Source organism: Hirundo rustica, chromosome Z (genome assembly GCF_015227805.2).
Source record: "Hirundo rustica isolate bHirRus1 chromosome Z, bHirRus1.pri.v3, whole genome shotgun sequence".
Classification (NCBI taxonomy): domain Eukaryota; kingdom Metazoa; phylum Chordata; class Aves; order Passeriformes; family Hirundinidae; genus Hirundo; species Hirundo rustica.
Genome location: NC_053488.1, coordinates 52,517,152 through 52,529,688, shown reverse-complemented (window position 1 = coordinate 52,529,688; position 12,537 = coordinate 52,517,152). Strand labels below are relative to the sequence as shown.

General features: G+C 44.2%; 1 long non-coding RNA gene across 1 annotated transcript; it reads right to left on the bottom strand.

Annotated features, from left to right (window-relative positions):
* Positions 1–247: 247 nt before the first annotated feature.
* On the bottom strand, positions 248–7,144 carry LOC120765991 (uncharacterized). The gene is made up of 4 exons (XR_005704540.2): positions 7,039–7,144; positions 6,146–6,263; positions 5,165–5,265; positions 248–400 (listed from the first exon to the last, which is right to left on the bottom strand). It is a non-coding gene; the product is annotated as an uncharacterized LOC120765991 (long non-coding RNA).
* Positions 7,145–12,537: the final 5,393 nt, after the last annotated feature.

Here is a 12,537-nt window from a genome sequence, read left to right as displayed (position 1 = left end):
CTTTTCTGTGACTACAATATGTGGAAAAATCTCATGCTGTCCTCACATTGCCCAAAGAATAAAAAGAAACTTGCTTTTCTCTGTTGGGTACTCAGGTGATGGAAACACAGGTATCATTCTGATAATTCCAAAATAACCCTTTATGAATACTAGGAGACTAAAATTATCATTTTAATTACAGAGTTAGTGAACAGAAAAACAAGACAGAAATAGTTTTTAAAGCCTTCATTAAAAGACCGTGAGTCATCAAAGTCATGCCAGGCCGCAGCTCACAGGTTTCACACTGAAGTTAAGGTTGCACCGATATGCTTAATCTCTTCTCTGTTGTGTAACATGTCTTGATTTGGGCCCGTCCCTCTTCCAGGCAGGTTGCAAAATATCTCTGTTTATTAAGGTTTCTCTGGAGAGCAATGGGAAAATTCTTCCTTAAGTTGTGTAGGACAGCAACAAACCTCTTGTAACTGAGAGTAAGATTTTTTCAGATCAGAGGACTTGATATTATTATTAACTACATGTTAGATACCTAGAAAATTTTCTCAGCAATCTTTCCACCTTAATTACCATTTAAATTTAAAGGAATACAAATTCTGGAAATCTTGACTGATATACATGAAAATGAATCTTCACACTTCAGCTGTCTGTCAGAAATTGATGTTGTGGAGCTGGCATCAAACAACCAGGCCTGCCATTCCTAATGACATCGATTCCAGAGCAAAGTTTAGTTTTTCGGTTACATTGTCTTTCTTTGTTTCTGTGCAGACACCGCACATAAAATACCACCTCCTTCCTCTTCCTGAAGACTGCTTCCTGGGACGCTTGGGACAGTACTACAGCTGTAATAGAAAATGTTGCTTCTGAAAACAGTCCTTAAATGTTCTGAGAGGACTTTGTCTCCCTCCAGTGATTATTGAGTACCTACATGGAACAGCCTCCTAAATTTTGTAAAGATGGTTTAAGTGATAGTCTTCAGATTAGAAAATCACATTGATTCTGCGACCATCTCATCTAACTTTTTGTGTCTTGTGGGAAGTAGATTTTCATATCGCCCTGCACTGACCTCACTCATGTGCCAAAATACAGCTTTGAGGCTGTATGAGGTTTAAATTCTTCACTTCCCTTGTACTTACGACTGTCTACACTTGACAAATACAAATATTTCCCTCAAGGAAGACTCCTTCAGTGCTCTACACTTGGTAAAGATACTTCTGTAGATGTAGACAAGATTTGTTTTTGTTGTTGTTGTTTTGATATACACTTAGGTACCTTTCTTATGCTTTTGTTTTCCCCAGCATTCAAATAGCTTTAGATGTGGTCTCCAATTTTCCAGCTTCTGTTTTTAAAAATGGGTTCGAGAATATACAAACATGAGGGAACATCTTCATCAGGGAATGTCCTCACATGACATATTCTTCTTGAGTCATACAAAAATGTAAAATAATCTTTCTGCACATCACCTTTTAAGAGTAAGGGGTTACGTTTGTTTGGTTTTTTTTTTTTCCGATAGCCTGTAGATACTCATAAAGGTTATTGCTTTTCAAATGAAGCTCCACTCTGCTGGTGGCTGCAGTCATTGACCCATGACGCCTGACTTCGTATTTGACTTGTGTGTGCTAGAAAATGCTTTGACTGACATAAGTCAAAGCTAGAATACACTCTGTGATTTCCATATAACTAACATTATCTCTCTCTTGTCCAAACAATCTGCAGTTACCAGGTGTAGGGTGTTTTGTTTAGTTTCAGATAGCTAATAAAATATTGGGAAGAACAGACCCATCAACTGAGCAGTATGACTCCTGTCAGGAAAACACTTCATTTGAGAGTTTTCACACTGACACCAATTTTTGAAGTCTACTGGTTGACCAGTTCCTGAGTCGTTACAACATGTGTTGTATTGATAACCTTATAGTCTCCAGTCAGACTATCAGGCACTGCTAAATCAAACTGCCCTGTGTAGAACTACACAGTTAGTCTTATCAGTCAATCCAGATATCTTATTTAAAAAATCATATTTTTTTGATTAAACTAATTTTCCATAAAACTGTTACTTGGCACCCCTTGTGCTGCCAATCCTGCAGTTTCCTCTTAATTAATCATACACCAGTTCTTCACTCTACTGTGTCAGATCAATCATTAATTATTTTTTTTTTTCCTGTGTAACTTGATAAAGTTAGGACTATATACAGAGACAGCAACTTTATCATGAGTGATTCAGGACTGTTCTTGGTACTTTTGTTGAGTAGAAAAAGTTTTGTTACTGGCAGCAATATACACCTTTCAAGAAATGTAAATTAACAGTCATGCACAAATACTCAAGACTTTGCTGACAATGGTCCTGACTAGGCAACAATAATGCACCTAACATAATTTTAAAAATTATCACAGGAAAAGCATTGAGTTTTATAATATCCACTCTCCTTCTATTTGCGGCCAGTGTCATCTTTGTTCTGAGACTGAAAAGATCCGAATGTCTATATGTCAATTCAAATAGTTTTCCCAAAAAAAGCATCAATTTTTGCTCACATAGAATATGACACTGTGCTAGAAAATTATTCGTTTCAAAATGTATCATCGGTGATATTTTCTGGTGTGTCTTTGTTGATACAGTAGACAATAAATACAGTCCCAAAAGCAGAGCAGACAAGATGAATGTAGACTTAATGTGTTGGGAGGGGTGAAAGTGAGGAGGAAGGGAGTGAGCAGTTCACCAATGAAACCCAATACTTTGTGTGAGAGGACAGAAGGATGATCAAAGGACAGATGCTTGTCATCTGTTTGAGACACAAAATCTGCATAACCTCTGTCTTCCAGTCAAGCTGTGGGCAACAGGAAAGAAACCCCATGCTGAATGCTAAACATGTGATACATTTACCTAGAGGTAGAAAATGTGAGAATCAGTGTTTGGTCAATTCAGCAGGGAGGGTTGCTGCTTTTACTGTTGTATGGCTACAATATGGGGGGAAGTATTGAGAAGCTTCTTTTGTCACCAGCACAATAAACTGAGAGAAGAAAAGTTTTATAGGGAAATTTCAACAGTTAGTCTTGACCCAAAAACTCAACCATTAGTACCAAGAATGGAAAATGCAAACGCACATTGGAGGGAAACAAGGGTTGTCATACACTGCATCCCTATTTTGGCAGCACAGTGGAGGGGGTTTGCAAACAAACAAAAATCTCACATGAGGTTTCTTGTCACAGACCGAGCAGTAATGGTGAGGTATTAGGGAAGATGTGTGATACATACTTGGCTGAATCATTTATTTCTGTTTCTGAAGGGAATCAATGTCCACAACTCAGTTTGTGGAGTATCTGAACCACCACCCCCCATCGCCTTGTAATTACCACCATTGCCAAAATCCCCAAAAATATCTGGGACAAATGTCAGGCCCGGCCATTCTGTCTCTCCAGATCACACACACACAGGCACATCATGTAACGATGTTAAATTTCATGAATGAATGAAAAACTCCTGTGGCCAAGAATGAAACTATTCAACATAGAAATTAAGGAATCTTCAAGAATGCCTGAACAGCTCAGTCCTTCACACTAGTCTCATTTTAAAACAGTGAGGTCAGGCCAGAAGAACAATATGTAGCAGGAAATGTGTATGATTATGAAAGAATCCTATCTGTACAAAGGGTAGGTTTTCTTAATTCTTCCTTTTACTAAATAGGTAACAAAATGACTTGTTTAACTCAGCGCTGTCATCCTGTAGTGCTGTCCATTCTGCAATGCTTTAATTACTTCTTTGGGGGAAAATGCTAATAATAATATCATAACTTTTTGACCATCTGCTCTTTCCCATTTGAGAGCACAGAATGCAAGTAAGACTTATGGTTTTCTCACTCTTGCTTTCTTAGCCACATTCTTTTCTTCCAGTTTTAAAAGGTGATTTATTTTTAGGGGCAAGTAAGGGAGACAGACAAGTAGCAACTTTTAGGAAATGCAAAGGATTTTTTGTTGTCAAAAATGAGTTTTACTAAGAAAAAAACCTTACATTTTCTAAAAGGCAGATGCTTGTTTTTGTTAATTTATTCTGGAAATTGGTAGATATTACTTTATCCAATGCAGCCAAAAAAGTAACATTTATTGAAATACTCAGTTACTCTACAAAGAGGGAATACTTGCTTCTTTCTGGCCTACCAAATATTTGTCAATATGAACTATATCAAGGATCACAGACTAGAAAAAATAACATAATTTTACTTGTGTTTAAAATAGTACTTTCTTCAACATAAGCTAATTCCATCAACAAAAATATTCATCTCTTCATTTCTGAAATAAGGTGTTCTGGGTCTGTCTGACAGATTCTCACTCTCTCAATGAGATCAGCACAGAGGTAAACTTTCACCCACTTCAGAAAATCACAAAATACATTATCTGAATTTTTATGTGTATGTTCAGTAATTTTTTAGATCTCATAAACATTTCCAAAGTGCACGTATTAACTTTGAAATCATTACAGTTATGGTCTGTCTCTGCTTCTCACTTCTAATCCAGCATTGTGGATTGTATTACTAGGAATGAGGGTCCTCTTTTGCTTTTGGGAAATTTAGTGGAAGTCCTGTAATTGACCATGCCCCAAGTCAAGAGCCTTAACTGCATTAAGAGAAGAAGAGATTATACAATCACCTCTAAGACAGAAAGCGAAGCTCTCAGAGTGAAAATATGCCATTGGAATTGCAGCATTGGTACAGGACAGTAAACCTGAATATATTTGGGTTCTACTTTTTTTTTTACATACATAATCTCAGATTGCTCAACATTTAAAAAAAAAAAAAAAAAAAAAAAAAAAGGGCTGTGTGAAAAGCAGGGTCTGCCAGCAAAAATAAGACCCTAATTCTTCATCACAGCCCCAGTGAAAACAGTTTTGAAATGGGTCAGTGAAAACCTTAAATAAGTTTTCTGCCAATCTCCCAAAGTTTTTGTTTTACTCTCAGTAGCGTCAAAACTCCATCACTGGGAGGGGTCTGTTAGGCACAAGAAAGTTAAAGTTCATTAACAAATATGCATTTCCCTTCAAGGATTAGTTCTCCTCGTGCTGTCTGATGCAAGTGAAGGCTGGTGACCAGTGACCAAATGGATGGTTGCTGGGAACTTTCCCCTCAAATTGTGCTTCCCAAAGGAAGCTTTCCCTTATACAGACATTCAAATCTGCCAGCCTCACCTCTTTCTTTGTACAGCAGCTGAAGCTCCACGGGGATGTGCAGGCCAGGGTAGGGAGTACTTGAAAGGATCCGCCCTGGCTGACAGAACAACTGCATGCCCCTAAGAGAGAACAAAATAAAATTATTGAAATAAGTTTTTTAATAAATAGATAACTTAAAAACAAAAACCACAGTGAAAACCCCACTAAGCATATATATTACTAAAAAAAAAAAAAAAAAAAAAAAAAAATTAAAGGAAAACAAATAAACGAACTAAAAAACACAACCCCTCTTTTCCATGCTGGAGGTATTTTCAAGCCTCATCTTTTTGTGTCACATCTATTTCAGCAGCCCTCCTGTCTCCATACCCATTCTCAGTATGATCCCCCTCCTTGGTCTCATTCCACCGTGTTTTCTTCAGATTTTCTGCCCCTTTCCTTGCATTCTTCCCTTACCCTTTCCAAATTTTCATCTTTTTGCTTTACTTTTCGCTTTGCACACTGGCTGATCCAGAGGGACCCTCCAAAGACACACCACCAGCATTTCCCAGTGATTTTCCCAAGTTTCGAGTATCTCTCTAAAAGAAGAAAGTCCCCTTTATTTTCAGACCTATTCCGATTTTTATTTTACCTTTTCCTTGCAAAGCACGGACGTGGACGGTGGCGAGGCTGAACTTGCTCTCTCTTTCGAGTTCGCAGCCGCGTGCCTTATCGTTCCTATCACTATTTTTCCCGCCTATTCTGCCGTCGCGGCGCTTCTCGGCGCCCCCGAGGCCGCGGGAACGGCGGTGTGGGATCCCCGCGGACGCGGCAGGACGCGCGCCCGGCGGGTGAGGCGCCCCCGCGTGGCGCCGCCAGGGGGCGGCAGCGCCTCCTCCGCTCCCGCCCGATTCCGCCCGATCCCTCGGTGCCGCGCGCACCGCCCCAGCGGGATCGCCGCTGGCACCGCCCCGGGCCCGGAACCGCCCCGCGCACCCACCGGCCCCGAACGGTGACTCTCACCGAGCCAGGAGAGGCTGCTACTCGCTCCCTCTCGGTCCGTCTGTCCATCCGTTCCGGGGAGAGTGCACCACTCTACCTCCTCAGGTTGGTTTCTTCGACCTTTCTTTTAGTAACAGTGCTAATGATGTTATTAATAATTATATTTATAAAGGTAATAACACCAGGTATAATGTAACCTCCATTTGGAGGCTGTCTATTGTGTGTGTGTCGGGGGTGGGGGGGCGGGGGCGGTTATTGTATCTCCCCCCGCACCAGAAGGGTAAGGTGCAGGCATCCATCCGCTCAGAACAGCTTGAAAACCAGGCAGAAACAATTACGTCGTGATGAAAACAAGATATTTAACCAGCCGGTGTGGATGGGGACGGAGAAATATGGGTTTTGCCTAACGCTGGAGTTTTTATTTGGTGAAACTCTCTGGCTGTGGCTGAGGGGACATGGGGACCCGGTGACATATAGGAAGCAGGTGGGATCTCCATCATCCTGCACGGAAAGTCTGCTCTGAATAGCGCTGCATCCTGGCAAACCACAGCAAAGAAAATTTTCCCTGCTCTGGGAGTTCTGTCCCTGCGTTCTCTTCTCCCTTCCGTCCCAGCTTTGGACAACCCGCCCGTGATGTAAAGGGGTTTTTTTCTGGAAGCAGGAAGAAAAGAAGCAACGTGAAGCTTGTGTCTAGGGGGAAGCTGTCCTAGTAGGACAAGGGTGTTTCCTCACCTGTCAGGGACTGTGCCTGGGAACTCTTCCTCAAAGCCACTTTGTGTCTGCTGACCAGAGACCTCCCTTCTCCCTAGCATCACCCTTAACACACAGACGGGGCGTTTTGTGCGCCGCAGGTTGCAGGCGTGCCAGCAGGCACGCGGGTACACCTAACCCATGCCGTGGGGCGTGACACTTACCTGACGGTTTCAAGTTTGCTCCCACACACAGTTGATTCCCATCTCTCAGTGGATCCCGGGTCACAGGGTCACGATCACTGTGGGTTGAATTGCTCACTAAGATAATTCCCAACCCCTTGGTCTTTAACAAGTGTACTTGTTCATGTAGGGGTTTAAAAAAGAAAAAAGAAAGGAAAAAAAAAAAAAAAAGGGGGGGGGGAAGAAAATTCATCCTGTTGTTTCTACAGTTCTTTGAGAAAATTATCCCCTTATATCATGTCTGGAAAACATACATAAACACCTAAACAAAATACATTTTTTTAAAAAGTAACTGACATAATTCATATCACTTTTCGTTCTCCCCTAACGGGAGTAGTGATTCCAGCTGAAATGAGTCAGTGGAGCTCAAGGGAAAACTGCCTTAATTTCTCGCATAGCTGATTGGGATGTGCCTATTGGTTCCTTCCCAGCAGGGAAACTCCCACCTCGTTTCTGAGGTCGGGGACACTCCCTTCTCCTTCTCCACCCACGCGGAAATCAGGAAGCTGTCACTGTGTCCCTCCCGTCGGGGGCATCCCGCGTGACTCACTGCACAAGCCGGACTTCGCGGTGGTAGAACCACAGAATCTTAGTATCACGGAATCACGGGATCACAGGTTTGGGTTGGACTGCAGTGGGGGTGGGATCTTACCCTATTTTAAACACTTCATGCAAAACGTGCCAAGCCAAAGCATGTTCAGAACTTCTCGTTTAATTACTTAGGCACATTTTTATGATAACATTATGCTCAGAGTTTGAAAAGGGGAGAAAAAGGGGACGCCGTTTTCAAAGAACACAGAAAACTTTCTATCCTCGTTTTTGAGAAATGCTCAGTTCTCCAGCAGATAAAGTGTCTCCTCCCCATAACGGAAGTTTTGGCTGAGTAGCAGCTGCAGGACTGGAGTCTACTTTGAGCTGTTCAAATAACTGAAGCAAAAATATTACATTTAATACTTAGGATGCATTTGAAGTGATTTTGTCTGGGGCAGAGGAGCACCAGTGCATCCTGTTTAAAGTCAAACTCTCTCCAGGAAGTGCCACAGACCGAGCATCCCGATTCCGACTCTCGTTGCCTGGACCGTTTTCAGAATGTCCTGCTCTTTCGGTTAGAAATTCACGTGTGCTATTCGCAATGAGAATTTTGAGGAGAGAAAACCATTAGAGGAAAGATGGAAATAGAACTAAGCATTTTTCTTGACCGGAAGAATTAAGAAGGATATTAAATGCTTGCATCTCCTATTGTATGGCTTTGGGCTCCTAGCAAGACTTTTTTATCTGATAATTATGTTCCGTACAGCTGCATGCCTGGAATGCTAATAAATTTGGAAATAAACTGGTTTAACTTCCAGCAGATTTCCTGACCCTTTAAATTCCTTTGAAAAACCTGAATACCTTGCCTTTACCTGCCGTATATTTATATGTAAGTTAACAAGAGATACATTTGAGAGCTACATTTTGAAACAACTGTGCCAAATTCCTTAAAAATCTGGCGCACCGATTTCAATGGCTTTAGACCCAATTTGGTAATTTCCTGCCTAACAATCCACTTTTTATCCCTCCTGAATTCTTAGAGCTCAATAGTAGCTGATGCCTGGAGTTGACCTGCCCAGAAAGAGCTTAATTTCTGAAGTCGAAAGCCATTTTCACCATTCCTTACCACAGGAAAAACAAACAAACAAACAAACAAAAAAGCTACCACAAGCAAATAACTGCTGAAGAAGAAAACCTGGGTGTGAATGAATGTGTCTGGAAACATGCAGACAGATGAAAACTCATAGTCCATGTGGGAAAATTTGTATCTGTAGTCAACAGCAGTAACTATAAACTGGGTAAGGGAAAGAAAGAAAGAGAGAGAAAAGAAAAGAAAAAGAAAAGAAAAGAAAAGAAAAGAAAAGAAAAGAAAAGAAAAGAAAAGAAAAGAAAAGAAAAGAAAAGAAAAGAAAAGAAAAGAAAAGAAAAGAAAAGAAAAGACCCACTCAAATTTAGGAAGTTTCTTCTTCATTTTTTATCTGCTTCAGGTAGTGGCACATTAAAGCAAGGATAATGCCAACCCTTCTCATTGTGAAAAGAAGTCAGTTCTAATATGGTACAGATTTTGTTTTGAAAATAGTAAATTAGAAGGAAAATGTTTCTGGATTCATTGGAATGAATAGCATTATTTGAAGGATTTTATTTTGGTAATTTAAATAATAGGAATTCCAGCGTGGTCTGGCTTAGCTGTTCTGTTATATTAATAACTTTATATAAAACCATAATTGGTAGAAACTAAAGAAAATTTGTGAACTTACTTTTTTTTTTTATGTTTATGCTATATTTATTTTCATATTAGTAGAATCTGGTTTTAAATATATTGTGATTCTTATTCGTTTAATTCGGTATCATTAACATAACTTGTCATTACATTATTTGGGTTTGGGGGTATAGTATATATAAGGCATAAACATCCAGAAATGCGTTCACAAATATCACTGTTGGCTTATTTTCACTCAGTTTAACAAAACTTGCACAACCCCACAGCAACTACAGCCTGGTCGATGCATTCTGCTCCAAACAGCTGCATGGCAAATCATATTTTGTCGTCATTTGCATTACAGAGAGAAGAAGGCTTAGAATGATGCCATCCTGGCGCGAAATTTGCGCGCAAGTCCTGCCGAATGTCTCATTCGTCATCGTGGGGACGTACCCGCCCGGTACCGATGCCAACAATTTTCAATAAAGCTTTGGGAGAATACGGCCAGATAAAGGACCAGCCAAGGAATTACAAGGGCCATCGGTATACCTGCAGCAGTGAAAGTTTGGAGAGGGTCCGGGCGGAGATGCACGACCCCAGGCCCTCGGACACCGATGTGACAGAGAGTGGCAGCTCCCGCTCCTTGGCCCCGTGCCCCAGAGCGTCAGGCACCGCCGGCTCTTCAGCAGCAATTTTCTTCCCGGGCCCACTGCCCTCCTGAGGGGACGCCCACCAGCAGAGCCCACCTTCCCGGAGAAGACTCTTCCCCATGCCCTATGGCTCCTCCAGCCCCGCCGCCGGCCTCCGTTTGCAGAGGCCTCTGAAATTTACCATCAGCATCAGTAGGAATTAGTACTGTTAATAGCGACAGCTAGGGGCGGCGCGGGTAGCGCCGCGCACACCCCAGCCCCGGCAGCCTCACTGTCGGCGTGGGACGAGAGCAGCCCCCGACACCCGCGTCCATCTCTTGGCCCCAGTCTCGGGTACCCCTGGGCCCACAGGCTAACCCCGACTCCTCACTCTGCCTGGCGGGGATTCTGAAGGAAAGCCCCCTCGAAAGATGTGTCTCCGTTCCCGATGGCTTTCTCTCTCGGGGCGGGGGGGTGGTGGTCGGGGGCGGGGGGGAGCAGGAGAGGTAAGTGGGTGGGAAATACCGGGACAAAGGGAAGGAGTGAGCCACCCTGCAGTTCGGTGTGGGGCAGCGTCTGTGGCCGCCCTCCTCTCTCCAACGGCGACCTGCCCTTCCTTCCCCTCGTCGCATCTTCCCTTCTTCCCGCCCGTCCGAGCGGGACTGAGCCGGAGAAGCCTCTCCTGAGGCCTCTGCGAATGACAGTGCCCGGCGGGCGGCTGCGGAACGGAGGCAGCGCGGTGAGTACCGCAATGGGGAGTCCCCGGGGAGGGATGTGGGGGGAGCTCGAAGCAGTCCGTGCCGTGTCACCACGAGGCGGGAAAAGTGTGTCCGGTGTTGAGGGCAAGGCGAGGAAACCCTCCGGCTCCCCGTCCACTCTAAGATCTTTGTCTTTGCCTCCCGAAATAACGCGCTACAGAAAAAGTTGGGGTCCGGGCCGAACAGAAAGAGAGGAGCGACCCAGGAAGGCATCCCTTCCGGGCAAGGGGATTCCCTCCGCCACGCTCCTTTTCTCCTTAACATCCTCCTGTCCCTTAATTTCTCGCCGTCAGTGAAAAATCTTATTCATGTGAAGGGCGGCTATTGGATTTCAGACCTGATCAGCTGATGCGGGTTCAACCCATGGGCCTTGTTAAACACAGGCGCGGGGGTCCTTGGAGCATCCACACCGCGCTGCCTGTGCTCTGAGCACAGGCATGGGGAGTTAGGGAGCGGGGACGGGCCGTACAATGCCCGTCGGAATGAAATCAAAATCGATGATTCAAATCCAATCATGTTGGAATGAGGAAGTGGGAGCATTGCGATGATTGTTCGGGGTGTGACTGTACTGGAAAAGGATGGGGCGCCAGGGGACAAGGTACAGGTCTGTGTACAGGTCTGTCTTCTCTCTCTCTGCGTCCTCTTGGGGGTGTGAAAAAGGGGATCTGATGTCCTGTAGGGGTCGAGGGAGGTCTGGTGACAGCCCTTCATCCCGCTTTAAAGCCATGTTCCCCCGCCAGATCTCTCCAGGTCCCACAGCGTACCAACCGAACAGAGGTCTGGCATCACCCGGGCTCTGTTTCTACGTTCCCTCGTTGCTGCTGAAAAGACGGAGAAGAAAACAGGGGGAAACATCGGCTGTCTGGGCAAGGGGGTCCATGTGCCTGCCCTGGTCGACGTCCCGGGGGTGGGACGGGCTGCCCCATCAGCCCTGCTCCCGAGGCTCAGCTCGGAGGCTGTTCTGGGAGAGCTCTGAAACGTTTTGCAACAGGCGTATAAGCATCCAAACTGCGAGGTTTTGACGAGGATGCTGGTGTCCCGGCTAGGAGGATTGGTGCTTAAGCAGCGTTGGAATCGGCGGCAGCAGCACTGTCCGTCTGTTCGTCCATCCGTCTGCACGGCGCGGCACAGTGGGGACGCGCGGTGCCGCCCATAAGAGAGTGAGACGAGGACGGCGATATGTTATACAGGGCAAAAATGAGTGAGAACTGTCGTTTGGGTGCCAAAATAGTCATCGCAGTTTCGAGTGTTACCAGAATAGAAGGACAACACCCTTCCCAGAAGGACAAACGGACAAAGGTCGCCACCACGTCTTCTTCCCTAAGAACATCTGCAGCCCGTCTGTCCTGTCGTTGCTTCCAATCCTTATTTTCCCAGCGCCCCGAGCGAAAGCGGCGCTCAGATAATCTGCTCAGTCCTTTGACTGAGGTACCTATGCTAAGAAAAACAACTCGAAATTGTTATCCTATTGACTAGCAGAGAAATTTACACTCGGGTTTTGCTGTCTGGGAGATATAGCTGAGTTTTGTGAATTTCCTTCCGTGTGTATCGCTGGGACCCGTCGGCACATGCAGCACGGCAGCTAAAATACGCCAGGGGAAGGCATATCGCCCATGATTTTGCTAGTGCAAAACTTTAGCAGCGAAGCTACCTTTAAATATTTTATGTACATGAACCCAGAGAGCCCACTGGGAGAAAAAAAAAAAAAAAAATACTCCACCATCCATCGCAACACCGAACACACACACAAAGCATCACGTTTTTATATTTTTTTCTGAAATAATTTCCTGGAGGTGCAGAAGACTTCCTATGAGAGACAGACGGGTTATCCTTCTATCTGTCCACAGCCGGTTAAGACATGAGA